We start from the raw sequence: 15,273 nt of genomic DNA, 5'->3' as shown, positions 1-15,273 counted from the left end.
CGATGTGCTAGAGCTCAAAACGACCGGTCGGGTCGTTACAATTTAACTGTTGATATTGGGCGGAGTAATAAGGGTGGCTATAGGAGAGATAAGGGTGGCTATATGAGCGATAAGGGTGGCTATTGATATTGTCAGGGTGGAGGGATAAGAGAGGCTATTATAGGAGTGATAAGGGTGCCAATAGGAGAGATACGAGTGGCTATTATCAGGGATGATATGTGATGATGTGGGGTTATTGCGTTGGTAATTTTCATGTGATTTTGTGATTTTCCTTGTGTTTATTTTTTATACCTTGTGCAATTTCTCTTGTTGTTGGTAAATCGATAATAGTATGATCTATGTTGAAATTGGGAGCATGTGGTTATTGCCAGGCGGATTATGAAAAAAAATATGGGCACGAGGTGCCGTGAGTAAATAATGATGATATTGACACGTGAACTGTCCGTGCAGTTGTGATATGAAATATGGGCACTGTAACGACCCGTCCGGTCGTTTTGAGTATCACAACCCCATTTCCCTATTTACCACTCAATTTATGCTTTATTATTTCTGATGACTTACCGGGGTAATTGGTTCGGGTCCGGAGAGATTTCGGAATGAATTGAGATACTTAGTCTCTTAAAGGAAAGCTTAAGTTGGAAAAGTCGACCGGATGTTGACTTATGTGTAAACGGCCTCATATTTGAATTCTAATGATTCCAATAGCTCTGTATGGCGATTTTGGACTTAGGAGCGTGTTCCGAAAATTATTTGGAGGTCCGTAGTGGAAATAGGCTTTAAATGGCGAAAGTATAATTTTCGGAAAGTTTGACCGGGGGGGTTGACTTTTTGATATCGGGGTCGGAATCCGATTCTGAAAATAGGAATACCTCTATTATGTTAATTGTGAATTGTGTGCAAAATTTGAGGTCAATCGGACGTGATTTGATAGGTTCCGGCGTCATTTGTAGAAATTGGAAGTTTCAAAGTTCATTAGGCTTGAATCTATGTGTGATTTGTGTTTTTAGTGTTGTTGGATGTGATTTGAAGGCTCGACTAAGTTCGTATAATATTTTAGGACTTGTTGGTATATTTGGTTAGGTCCCGGAGGGCCTCGGGTGAGTTCGGATGTTTAATGGATCGAATTTGGATTTGGAGGAGGAGCTGAAGCAGCTGGGCATATGGTATGATCGCACCTGCATGAAAAGGGCCGCATGTCACGTCCCGAACCTAGGAGCGAGACAAGCACCCGGTGCCTCACCTAACCTGGCGTACCAAATTGCGACTAAGGGACTCTGAACATATAATATCATACTTTGGCCATGGGGCCACCTTGCAAGACAATTTGCAAAGCAAAATATAAAACTGAATGGAAACTAGCGCTAACTAAACATCAATATAAAGCTAGGCCGACAAGGCCGTCATAGCTACTACAACTGACAAACCATCAAATATACATACCAGGCCTACAAACCCAACATACTGCACTAACCAATAGGATATGTCTACAAGCCTCTACTGATAGATGTACTATGATCGGAACAGGGCCCCGACCTACCCATAACATATATACAGATATACATAAGATGTACACAACACTCTAGACCTGGTAACTCCGAAAGACATGGAGCTTACCGATAAGGCTGAACTCGGGAAACACCTACTGAGGAGATCTACTCGTCCGTCTATCTGAACCTACATGCATGAAATGCAGCGTCCTCGAAAAAGGGACGTCAGTACGAAATAATGTACCGAGTATGTAAGGCAATAACATAACTGAAAATCAAAACTGAACTGATAATATAATAACTGGAAGTAACTGGGAGTCAAAGATGATCTGGAGATATACTTACCTGCTGATACTGACTCAACTCCTTCAATATAGTAAGTAAAATAATTGTACGGCCTTATAAGGCTCGGTATATATATAACTGCTCTGCCATAGTAGGCTCGCTCATAGGCGCTCGGCCATACTAGGCTATGTATCTCGGCCATGCTGGGCTCGCTCATAGGCGCTCGGCCACAGTAGGCTCGGTATATAACTTTCCATCTGATCAGAGGTTGCCCAATAGGGGCCTACCCATCGATTATAGCTCGATGGTAATGAAAATACTATAATACTGTATATATCGGCTTGCTGCTCTCTTGACTGGAAGAAGACAATACTAAAATTGAATATAGAGTCTCGATAAGGAATAATATTGTAACCTATGAGACTAGAATAGTGTGAATAAATTCATGAATATGAACTTCTCTTTTTGTCTCATTACTAACACATGTAGCTACGAGATCATGCCAAAATGAAGGAAGGCTTAGCCTTAACATACCTTATCACAATCTTTCGAATCACCAAGTTGAGCTCACCTCTTCGCACCTTAATCTACAAGAATGATAATAATACTATCGTTAAGTTACGAAAGGTACAACTATCGCACAACGAACGACAAACCTATTTTGTATTAAAACGGACAGCATCTCCCCTATAATCCTTACTTCCTCCAAATTCAAGATAACACCAACAATACAAGAACAGAACAATAACAACATATATACATCATTTTCCAGCCCTATATACACCATCAAATACTACAAAACAGCCCAACACACCCCAATCTCTTCGTACACAAAACGACCACCGTAGTAGTGTCAAACGACCCGAAAATGTTATGACGAACGACCAGCCAACCACCCTACATTTATATGGTGTTTATAAACCCCCTTCCTCTTCCAAAACTCCACAAAATAGTAGTAAAACACGCAGCCCAACAGCAACACAAAACAGTCCACAAAACAGTCCGCTACAAGTGAATAACTTGAACTCACGGCTTCCGATCACCGTCCCGTGAGTTCTTACAAGTATAGAACGACTTACCATGAATTTACAGAAGAAAAACTGGATGAAAGAGAGCAGTAAACTCACCTTATTTGTTGGATAACTCAGCTCCTATCTTGGTTCTTCAAACTCTAGGTTTTACCTCCAATTAGAACTTGAAAGGGAGAGAAAATCAATTAGGGTTTGTGGGAAATTTTTTGGGAGGATTCTTTGCAGAGCTTATGTCTGGTTATTATGCTCTATTTTAAGTCTAATATATGAAGAAAATAGGCCCTTAAAAGGCCTCTTTGGACGACCCGAAATGGCCCATTTTTGGGCTTTCATTTAAGCAAGTAGGTGACACACCTACTTGTCACCTAGCAGCTTGCGCAGTATCGCAATAATGCACATATCTCTCTACTCCAATGTCGTATTGACAAATGGTTTAATGAGTTGGAAAATAGACTCATAGATCTTTAATTTGATGTGTGGAACACACCATAACTCTAAGTATATTGGGAGAAAATCATATTTATATTTGACCCAAAGTTTCAGTAAAACTTATGAATGTAACTTGTGATGACTTCCGTCGACTTTTGTTCCACAACTCTCTTGACTTCAAAACATAACACACGGATGTCATACGACTAATATAAATCATAACATAATCTCCTTATCATGTTAAGCACCCTAGTCTCACCCCAAAGGTATATGTTATAACATTCCCAACTTGTGGACTTTCGACGAAACATTATTTTCTTCAATTGCTTTAGCTTCTGAACTGTCCAAACCTCTTTGTACTTGTTGTTCATGATCTTCAATATTTGTAACCTCAGAGGTAATATGATTAACTTACTTTATATAATTTTAAATATTATCTCTTTGTTGGTCCTACATTAGTTTGCTTACGATGCATTTTTACGTACGAAAATATAGGGTGTAACATCACTCCCCTTTGGGAACATTCGTCCTCGAATGTTTACTCTTAGAGACTATGGAAAATTTTGCCAAAGTATCCTTTGTACACTAGGTTAAAACCAACCTGCACGTAGCCAGAAACATACTATGCATGCCACATATGGCCAATCTTTATAAATAGCAGCAATTTGCCTCACCGACCGTAAATCATAAATATTGAAAGTGAAAAATAAAAGCTTACCTGATGACCTGCTAGCCTACATAGAGCTATGTTGTAGCGTCCCATCTCGAACCATATCTTCAGTTTGAAATAGGTGGGGGTATTTAGACTTTATTTCTTTCTCCGATTCCCACGTCATCTCTTCTACATTCTTGCTCCTCCATAAAACCTTTACGGAAGCTACCTCCTTATTTCGTAGATTGCGGATTTGTCGGTCTAGGATGGCAACTAGAATTTCCTCGTATGACAAGTCCTTTGTAATCTGTACATCATCCGTGGGAACCACTCGGGTAGGATCGCCAATGCACTTCCGTAGCATAGATACGTGAAAAACCGGATGGACAGACTCCAATTCTGAGGGCAACTCTAACTCATAAGCTACTTGGCCCACTCTCCGAATGATCCTATAAGGCCCAATATACCGTGGGCTAAGCTTGCCTTTCTTGCCAAACCTCATCACGCCCTTCATAGGTGATACCTTTAAGAATACCCAGTCATTAATCCTGAACTCTAAGTCTCGTCGCCGCACATCAGAATATGACTTCTGACGACTCTGAGCTGTCAACAGTCGCTCCCGGATAAGCTTTACTTTCTCTATGGCCTGTTGAACCAGGTCTGGCCCATATAACCCAGATTCTCCAACATCAACCCACCCTATAGGAGATCTGCACTTACGCCCATACAAAGCCTCGTACGGAGCCATCTGGATACTGGAGTGGTAACTATTATTATATGCAAACTCGATAAGAGGTAGATGTTCATCCCAACTTCTTTTAAAATCCAACATACATACTCGTAACATATCCTCGAGCGTCTGAATTGTGCGCTCGGCTTGTCCATCAGTCTGTGGATGAAAAGCTGGCTGAGATTCACCTGAGTCCCTAGACCTCTCTGAAATGACCTCCAAAAATGTGCTGTAAACTGAGCCCCACGGTCAGATATAATAGAAACTGGTACTCCGTGTAGCCGCACTATCTCCTTAATATATAACTTTGCATAATCTTCTGCTGTATATGTAGATCTGACCGGTAGGAAGTGAGCTGATTTCGTGAGCCTATCGACTATCACCCATATGGAATCGAACTTACGATTAGAACGAGGTAAACCCGTGATAAAGTCCATGTTTATCGCCTCCCATTTCCATGTCGGGATCTCTATAGTCTGCATTAGCCCTCCAGGCTTCTGGTGCTCTATCTTCACTTGCTGGCAACTAGTACATTGGGCGACAAACTCAGCAATGTTCTTCTTCATATCATTCCACCAGTACACATCCTTAATGTCATGATACATCTTCGTCGACCCAGGATGGATGGAATACCATGAATAATGTGCTTCTGACATAATCTTGTCTCGTAGCCCTGCTACATCTGGAACACACAAACGACCCCTATATCTAAGAACCCCATCTCCCTTTAGCTCTAACAGTGGCTTCTTCTGCTGCGGAACTCGCTCTCTCAGCTCGACCAACTCTGGGTCCTCGTACTACCTTTCCTTGACTTCCGCTATGAGGGATGATTTTGTAGTGTTTTGGAGTACAACTCCACCATCCTCAGAAAATACTAACTGAACCCCCAACGAAGACAATTGATGAATCTCTCTAGCTAATTGTCTTTTCTTGGGCTCTACATGTGCTAAGCTACCTATAGATCGGTGACTTAAGGCATCTGCTACAACATTAGCTTTTCCTTGATGGTAGAGAATGTTAACATCGTAATCTTTCAATAACTCAAGCCATCGCCTCTGTCGCAAATTCAACTCTTTCTGCTTGAAGATATATTGTAGGCTTTTATGATCAGTAAATACATCAACATGAACACCATATAAATAATGCCGCTATATCTTAAGTGCATGGACAACCGCAGCTAACTCGAGGTCGTGGGTCGGATAATTCCTCTCGTGCTTCCTCAACTGCCTTGATGCATACGCAATTACCTTCCCATGTTGCATCAAGACACATCCTAACCCGACACCTGATGCATCACAATACATGGCATAACCCTCTAGACCCTCTGGAAGTGTTAGAACTGGAGCTGAGGTCAACCTGTTCTTAAGCTCTTGGAAACTCCGCTTACAAGCCTCTGTCCATTGAAACTTAGTTTCTTTCTATGTCAACTTCGTCAATGGTGCCGAAATGGAAGAAAAACCCTCTACGAACCTCCGATAGTATCCTGCTAAGCCTAGAAAGCTATGAACCTCTGTCGGAGTGGTAGGTCTAGGCCAAGATTTCACGGCCTCAATCTTCTGAGTGTCCACCTTTATCCCTTCATCTGATACAATATGCCCCAAGAATGCTACAGACTTCAACCAGAACTCACATTTAGAAAACTTAGCATACAACTTACGATCACGGAGGGTTTGGAGTACCGCTCGCAGGTGGTCCACATGCTCATCCTCTGAACGGGAATAAACCAGAATATCATCAATAAATACTATCACGAACAGATCTAAAAATGGCCGGAATAGGCTATTCATCAAGTCCATAAATACAGCGGGTGCATTAGTCAACCCGAAGGACATGACAAGGAACTCGAAGTGGCCATATCGGGTCCTGAAGGCTGTCTTCGGAATATCTTTTTCCCGAACTCTGACCTGGTGGTACCCCGACCTCAAATCTATCTTTGAAAAGCATCTAGCCCCCTGCAACTGATCAAACAAGTCATCGATCCTTGGAAGTGGATACTTATTCTTAATAGTTACCTTGTTCAGCTGCCTATAATCGATACACATCCTCAGCGAGCCGTCTTTCTTCCGCACAAATAGTACTAGTGCACCCCAAGGTGAGGTACTGGGCCTGATGTAACCTTTCTCCAGCAAATCTTTTAACTGCTCCTTCAACTCCTTCAATTCGCCAGGTGCCATTCTATACGGAGGGATGGATATTGGTTGAGTTCCTGGAAGCAAATCGATGCTAAAATCAATCTCTCGCTCTGGAGGAATACCTGGAAGCTCATCTGGAAACACATCTGCATACTCTTTGACTACGGGAATAGACTGAAGTGTAGGTATCTCAGCATCTGCATCTCTAACTCGCACAATATGATAAATGCACCCTTTTGCGATCATTTTCCTCGCCTTCAGATAGGAAATAAACCTACCTCTGGGTGTTGCTGTATTACCTACCCATTCAAGGACTGGCTCACCCGAAAAATGAAATCTGACTGCCTTTGCTCGGCAATCAACTATGGCATAGCAAGCTGCCAACCAGTCTATGCCCATGATAGCATCAAAATCCATCATCTCTAGCTCAACTAGGTCAGCTGAGGTCTGACGACTACAAATTGTCACCGTACAACCTCGGTAAACCCGTCTAGCAATAATCGATTCTCCGACCGGTGTAGATACCGCAAAAGGATCACTTAGTATTTCAGGCACTATACCAAACTTCCTCGCGACAAATGGGGTAATATATGATAAAGTTGATCCTGGGTCTATCAAAGCATAAGCATCGTGAGAGCAAATGGTTAATATACCTGTCACAACGTCTGGTGAAGACTCCTGGTCCTGCCGACCCGCTAAAGCATAGATACGGTTCTGATTACCACTTGAACTGGAACCTCTACCTCTGCCCCGACCTCTACCAGCCGAAGACTGAGACTCGCGCCCTAAAGGATGCACGGACATAGATGATCCTGTTGCTGAACTTGCTGGTTGTGCCATTCCCCCCGAATCTCTATTTGGGCAATCCCGCATCATATGCCCTGGACGCCCACATGTATAACAAGCATCAGAACCTGCTCGGCATTGGCCCAAGTGTCCTCTACCACAGATGTCACACCGTGGAGGAAATGACCATGTCTGCACAGATCCTCGCTGTCGCTGCAAACCCGATGCCCGTGAGCTCTCACCTGGTCCTGACTGAGTATATCGGTCATACTTGTAACCATGTAACCGAGGTGGCGGAGGCCTAGGTGGCCATCCGAAGTACTGGGTCCTATAACTACCCTGAGATTGCTCCTGAGACCTAGGAAATCTCATCCTCTTATGTTGCCCTTGCTCAGCCCTCTCTGTACCCTGCTGCCGACGCCTACCCCTTTCTATATTCTGGGCGAATGCCTGAATCCGGGAGATATCCATACTATCCTGCAATGCAGCGGTGGCACATGCCTCGGTTAACTCTGGGGCTAACCCTGCTATAAACCTGTGAATCCTGTCCCGCATAGTAGCAACTATGGATGGTGCATATCTGGCCAATGAGTCAAAACGGAGACTATACTCTCGAACACTCATATTACCCTGCTTGAGGGCTAGAAACTGATCGACTAGAGCCTGTCGGATCTCCCGTGGTAAGTACTGGTCAAGGAAGGCATCTGAAAAATTCTCCCAAATAGCTGGAGGTGCATCACGTCCCCTGGACCTCTCCCATCCCTCGTACCAAAGGATGGCTATATCTCGGAGTCGAAAAGCTGCTAGCTCAACTGCCTCTTTCTCCGTGGCATGCATAACACGAAAGATCCTATGAAGCTGATCTATGAAATCTTGTGGGTCCTCCCTCTGATCTGTCCCCGTGAACTCTGGGGGACTCAAAGCAATAAACTCTTGGACCCTTGAACTCCCAGACCCCTCAGAAGTTCCTGCACTAGCTGATGCCCTAGCCTGTTGCTGGGTAGCTACCAACTGTGTCAATAAATGCACCGCACTCCTCAAGTCCTGATCTGATGGAAGTGGAAGGGGAACTGGATGTGCGGTTTCCCTAGGAATCTCCGTAGTTGGTGGAGGAGCCGGTAATGGCTGAGTAGGGGTCTCGCCTTGAGCCTCAGACTGGGCCCCATCTACTGGGGGTACCCTGCTGGTCCCCTCACCTGCTGCTGTATCTCTCCTCTGGCTAGCCGTAGTCTTCCTAGTCACCGTCATCTGTGCATGCAAACACCAACACATAAGTTTAATTCAAATTTCCTATAACTCAGTTCTATAGCACGATTTAGATTTCAAAGAAGGGTAACTAACTCCTAAATGCCCTGTAGTGCCCTGCTTATATAATGTGGTGCACAACACATCTATAAACAAGACTCTACTAGACACAGCTTGTAGAATCCCTAGGATAGAACTGCTCTGATACCAAGTTTGTCACGCCCCGAACCTAGGAGCGAGACAAGCACCCGGTGCCTCACCTAACCTGGCGTACCAAATTGCGACTAAGGGACTCTGAACATATAATGTCATACTTTGGCCATGGGGCCACCTTGCAAGACAATTTGCAAAGCAAAATATAAAACTGAATGGAAACTAGCGCTAACTAAACATCAATATAAAGCTAGGCCGACAAGGCCGTCATAGCTACTACAGCTGACAAACCATCAAATATACATACCAGGCCTACAAACCCAACATACTGCACTAACCAACAGGATATGTCTACAAGCCTCTACTGATAGATGTACTATGATCGGAACAGGGCCCCGACCTACCCATAACATATATACAGATATACATAAGATGTACACAACACTCTAGACCTGGTAACTCCGAAAGACATGGAGCTTACCGATAAGGCTGAACTCGGGAAACACCTACTGAGGAGATCTACTCGTCCGTCTATCTGAACCTGCATGCATGAAATGCAGCGTCCCCGAAAAAGGGACGTCAGTACGAAATAATGTACCGAGTATGTAAGGCAATAATATAACTGAAAATCAAAACTGAACTGATAATATAATAACTGGAAGTAACTGGGAGTCAAAGATGATCTGGAGATATACTTACCTGCTGATACTGACTCAACTCCTTTAATATAGTAAGTAAAATAATTGTACGGCCTTATAAGGCTCGGTATATATATAACTGCTCTGCCATAGTAGGCTCGCTCATAGGCGCTGGGCCATACTAGGCTATGTATCTCGGCCATGCTGGGCTCGCTCATAGGCGCTCGGCCACAGTAGGCTCGAATATAACTTTCCATCTGATCAGAGGTTGCCCAATAGGGGCCTGCCCATCGATTATAGCTCGATGGTAATGAAAATACTATAATACTGTATATATAGGCTTGCTGCTCTCTTGACTGGAAGAAGACAATACTAAAATTGAATATAGAGTCTCGATAAGGAATAATATTGTAACTTATGAGACTAGAATAGTGTGAATAAATTCATGAATATGAACTTCTCTTTTTGTCTCATTACTAACACATATAGCTACGAGATCATGCCAAAATGAAGGAAGGCTTAGCCTTAACAAACCTTATCACAATCTTTTGAATCACCAATTTGAGCTCACCTCTTCGCACCTTAATCTACAAGAATGATAATAATACTATCGTTAAGTTACGAAAGGTACAACTATCGCATAACGAACGACAAACCTATTTTGTATTAAAACGGACAACATCTCCCCTATAATCCTTACTTCCTCCAAATTCAAGATAACACCAACAATACAAGAACAGAACAATAACAACATATATACATCATTTTCCAGCCCTATATACACCATCAAATACTACAAAACAGCCCAATACACCCCAATCTCTTCGTACACAAAACGACCACCGTAGTAGTGTCAAACGACCCGAAAATGTTATGACGAACGACCAGCCAACCACCCTACATTTATATGGTGTTTATAAACCCCCTTCCTCGTCCAAAACTCCACAAAATAGTAGTAAAACACGCAGCCCAACAGCAACACAAAACAGTCCACAAAACAGTCCGCTACAAGTGAATAACTTGAACTCACGGCTTCCGATCACCGTCCCGTGAGTTCTTACAAGTATAGAACGACTTACCATGAATTTACAGAAGAAAAACTGGATGAAAGAGAGCAGTAAACTCACCTTATTTGTTGGATAACTCAGCTCCTATCTTAGTTCTTCAAACTCTAGGTTTTACCTCCAATTAGAACTTGAAAGGGAGAGAAAATCAATTAGGGTTTGTGGGAAATTTTTGGGAGGATTCTTTGCAGAGCTTATGTCTGGTTATTATGCTCTATTTTAAGTCTAATATATGAAGAAAATAGGCCCTTAAAAGGCCTCTTTGGACGACCCGAAATGGCCCATTTTTGGGCTTTCATTTAAGCAAGTAGGTGACACACCTACTTGTCACCTAGCAGCTTGCGCAGTATCGCAAAAATGCCCATATCTCATTACTCCGATGTCATATTGACAAACGGTTTAATGCATTGGAAAATAGACTCATAGATATTTAATTTGATGGGTGGAACACCCCATAACTCTAAGTATATTGGGAGAAAATCGTAGTTACATTTGACCCAAAGTTTCAGTAAAACTTATGAATGTAACTTGTGATGACTTTCATCGACTTTTGTTCCACAACTCTCTTGACTTCAAAACATAACACACGGATGTCATACGACTAATATAAATCATAACATAATATCCTTATCATGTTAAGCACCCTAGTCTCACCCCAAAGGTATATGTTATAACATTCCCAACTTGTCGACTTTCGACGAAACATTATTTTCTTCAATTGCTTTAGCTTCTGAACTGTCCAACCCTCTTTGTACTTGTTGTTCATGATCTTCAATATTTGTAACCTCAGAGGTAACATGATTAACTTACTTTATATACTTTTAAATATTATCTCTTTGTTGGTCCTACATTAGTTTGCTTACGACGCATTTTTACGTACGAAAATATAGGGTGTAACACCGCAGGTGCGAGCTCGTAGATGCGAGACATTAGTCGCTGAAGAAGAAATGCATGGGCTAGCCAGAAACCGCGGGTGCGAAAAGTTTTTCCGCGGGTGCGAAGAAATCATCGCAGACGTAGACACTGCATACGCGAGAGTTTTGTCGCAGGTGCGAATACCGCAGGCGCGAAGAAATCATCACATGTGCGAACATAGCGGGAGCGAAAGGTTTACCGCGGGTGCGAAGACCGCAGGTGCGAAGAAACCACCGCGGGTGAGAAAACCCCTGGGCAATACAAAAACAGAGGGGTTCCGAGCTTTTGCCATTTTTGGGCATTTCAAGCTCGGGCTGGGCGATGTTTGAGCAAGGTTTTCACGGGAAAACTTGAGGTAAGTCCCTTGTGATCATTTATCCTCCATAATATTGAATTATCATCGAATAATCCGACTAGATTACATGTTTTTGAGGTGTAAATTGGGGGTTTGCACCTAGGGATTTGAAAATAAGATTTGAAGATTTGGAGGTCGAGTTTCGGATTTTGGTAATATTGGTATTGTTAGACTCTTGGTTGAATGGGCTTCCGAATTTTATAACCGTTGTCGGGTTCCGAGACGTGGGCCCCACGGGTAAATTTTGAGGGTAATTTCAGATTTTGTGAGAAAATATTAGTATTTTGATATGGAATTAATTCCTATAATTTTTGTGGGCTGAATCAAATTTATTGTGGATAGATTCAAGTCGTTCAGAAGTTGATACGCGCAGAATGGAATTTTTGGAGCATTGTTTAGCTTGCTCGACATTGAATTCGGCTTGTTCGAGGTAAGTAACTCTTCTAATCTTGGAGCTAAGGGTATGAACCTTGAATATATATATTATGTGAATTGTTGGGAGGTGGCGCACATACAAGGTGACAGGCGTGTGGGCGTGCACCATAGAAATTGTGACATAATTGTTTCCGTGGAATTTTATAGTCAAATAATCTTGGCATTTTCTATGCGGTCTTATGTGTTAAAGAAATTGAGCCGAGAATCATATTAAAAATCATGTTGAGGCTATGTGCCAGTATTATTGGGACCCACAGGGATCATATTTCTGTGAAGTATTTGTTTTAAATTGAAAATTCATACTCAGTCATATTCATTTTATTACATATCATATGCCAATCTCTGTTGTTATTTATTGAAACATCATATCATGATTTTCGGGCTATTTTCATGACATTGTGAGCCCATGAGAGAGAGAGACTGGAGAGATTGATGACTGAGGGAGGCCGAGGGCCTGACTGTGAGGATATTTTTGGGATCGAGCTGCACGCCGCAGCAGGCCATGTTTATATGTATATATATATATATATATATATATATATATATATATATATATATATATATATATATATATATATGTGGATCGGGGCTGCCCGCCTGTAGCAGGCCTTATAGGCTTATTATAACACGTGAGTTGTCCGTGCAGCAAGTGAGTTGTCTGTGCAGATTATAGCGCTTGGGCGGAAGGAGCCCCTCCAGAGTTTGTACACACCCCCAGTGAGTGCAGGTACCTACTGAGTGCGAGTGCCGAGTGATTGGGAGGATTGAGCGACTGTGAGGACTGAGTGACTATGAGGACTGAGTGACTGGGAAGACTGAGTGAAATGATACTGTGAGAGTAATATGATTTTATCACTGAGTTGCATCGCATTGACATGCACATATGACATATAAGCATAGAGATGTATTTTCCTCATGCGGTACAACATCACATCATTCATGATTTCTCACACATACTGACATATGGGCATAGTGATGCATTTGTTTTTACACGGGCTATCTGGAAAGAAAATGAAATATCTCATTTATTATTGAAAGGATTTTGGGAAAATTATTGTTTTCAAACTTATTCATATTTTTGGCAGTTTCGGAAAACAATTTGGGTTTTCACTGATGTACTTGAAAGGAGGAACTATTTTTAGAAATCATGATTAAGCTGGGCCTTTTATCTCTGAGTTATTTCTTGTATTATTTGCTTTACGTTGTTATGGACTAATGTGTACTATTGGTTTTGGACCCGACCTAGGTAAAAACTCGTCACTACTTTCAACCAAAGGTTAGGTTTGTTATTTATTGAGTACATGGGGTCGGTTGTACTTATACTACACTTCTGCACCTTGCGTGCAGATGTTGGCTGTGAATGTTGCTGTGTTCGATGGGAGCTGGATCTGAAGATGTATCTGCATTCCAATTGTTGCTGCCTCTTGTTCATGGTAGCCTTAGATTTATAAGAATCTGGTCATGTACATTTCGAATAGATGATGTATTATTTCATACCAATTTTGTAAATTCTATTCTTAGAAGTTCATGATTTGTACTACCAGTTATTGGGAAATGTATAAGATTAAGATCTTTATTTACTTAAATTACTTTAATAATTGTTATTGGAATTGGATAGTTGAAAGTTGGCTTACCTAGCAGGTTGGGTTAGGTGCCATCACGACTAGTCGGATTTTGGGTCGTGACAAGTTGGTATCATAGCTCTAGGTTCATAGGTTCTACAAGTCATGAGCAAGTGTCTATTAGAGTCTTGCGGATCGGTATGATGACGTCCATACTTATCTTCAAGAGGCTACAGGTCATTTAGGATAATTTCCCATCTTTCTTTATTTATCGTGCGGTATTGATTCAGCTTGAAATATAACTCTTTGAATTCCTTAAACGCATTCGTATGCGTACATAGGCACTCGGTATCAGTTGTGCATCGCTGGCTTATGATTCCATGGACGAGGTTCGGGGTGAGTATTCTGTGTTTGGTGATAGGCCAGTCTAGAGGACTTGAGGCCATGGTTAGACCGCAGCTTAAGCTCGGTAACTTCAGTTGTAACTTGTACAATTGGACTCATATGTCCGATAATTACCCTACTAGTGGAATTTGTGGTTCGATGAGCGGTGAAATGGCTGTGTGATGGGTATGATGTGACCGCGGGATGTGTTAAGACGATTTGAATATGACGAGAAGTATTTCCTTGAAATGTAAAGGAAAGACCATTGGGTGCTTGATTTTCAATTTGATGTGACGTACAGTCTCGAGTATGAATGTTGTGAAGTATCTTTCACGTTGTTAAATTTTGGGACAAACTAAATTCTCATGTCTTGTTAATAAGTTTGGACTTGGAAAGATTAAGTGATTGCATAGTAATTATGACTGCGAAAGGGTATAACAAGATACCAATTTGAGGGTAAGAAGGTGGGTTATCCCCTGCAGAGTAATCTACGGAGGTATGCTCCTTATATGTGAGTATAAAGTTTCTTTTTTGCCAGCAGGGCGTATGTGTGGAGATTTGAATTTGAATCTGGTTGAAAAAGTTGACTTGAGTATCAATAGAATGACTGCGAGCTTAGCGGATGATTTGGGATATTTTTATAGTTGGCGTTGCATGAGTTTGAGAAGAAGTTTTGTTGAACTGACTGTGGCATTATGGCAGTAATAGAGCATTGGTATTGTGAGTTATGGAATATTTTAATCTATGGCTTTGACCCAAGTGGGGGAGCCTGCTATTGATAATTCAATTTCATGGTTATGTAAAGGTTTAGTTTTGGGCTGAGGCATACTGGTGGGTTAGTTATGACTTGCAGAAGTTGAGATCGAGGATGACTCGAATAAGGAAATTCCTGGATGCGGGTTATATTTCACTTATGAGTATATGAAAATCGTGGGACGGGTGAGTTGTTATTTGTGAATGATGTAGTGCGCACAAAGTATGAATTTGATA

Source organism: Nicotiana tabacum, chromosome 15, assembly GCF_000715075.1.
Source record: "Nicotiana tabacum cultivar K326 chromosome 15, ASM71507v2, whole genome shotgun sequence".
Lineage (NCBI taxonomy): Eukaryota > Viridiplantae > Streptophyta > Magnoliopsida > Solanales > Solanaceae > Nicotiana > Nicotiana tabacum.
The sequence above is the reverse complement of the archived record's forward strand: the minus strand, read 5'-3'. Positions refer to the sequence as shown.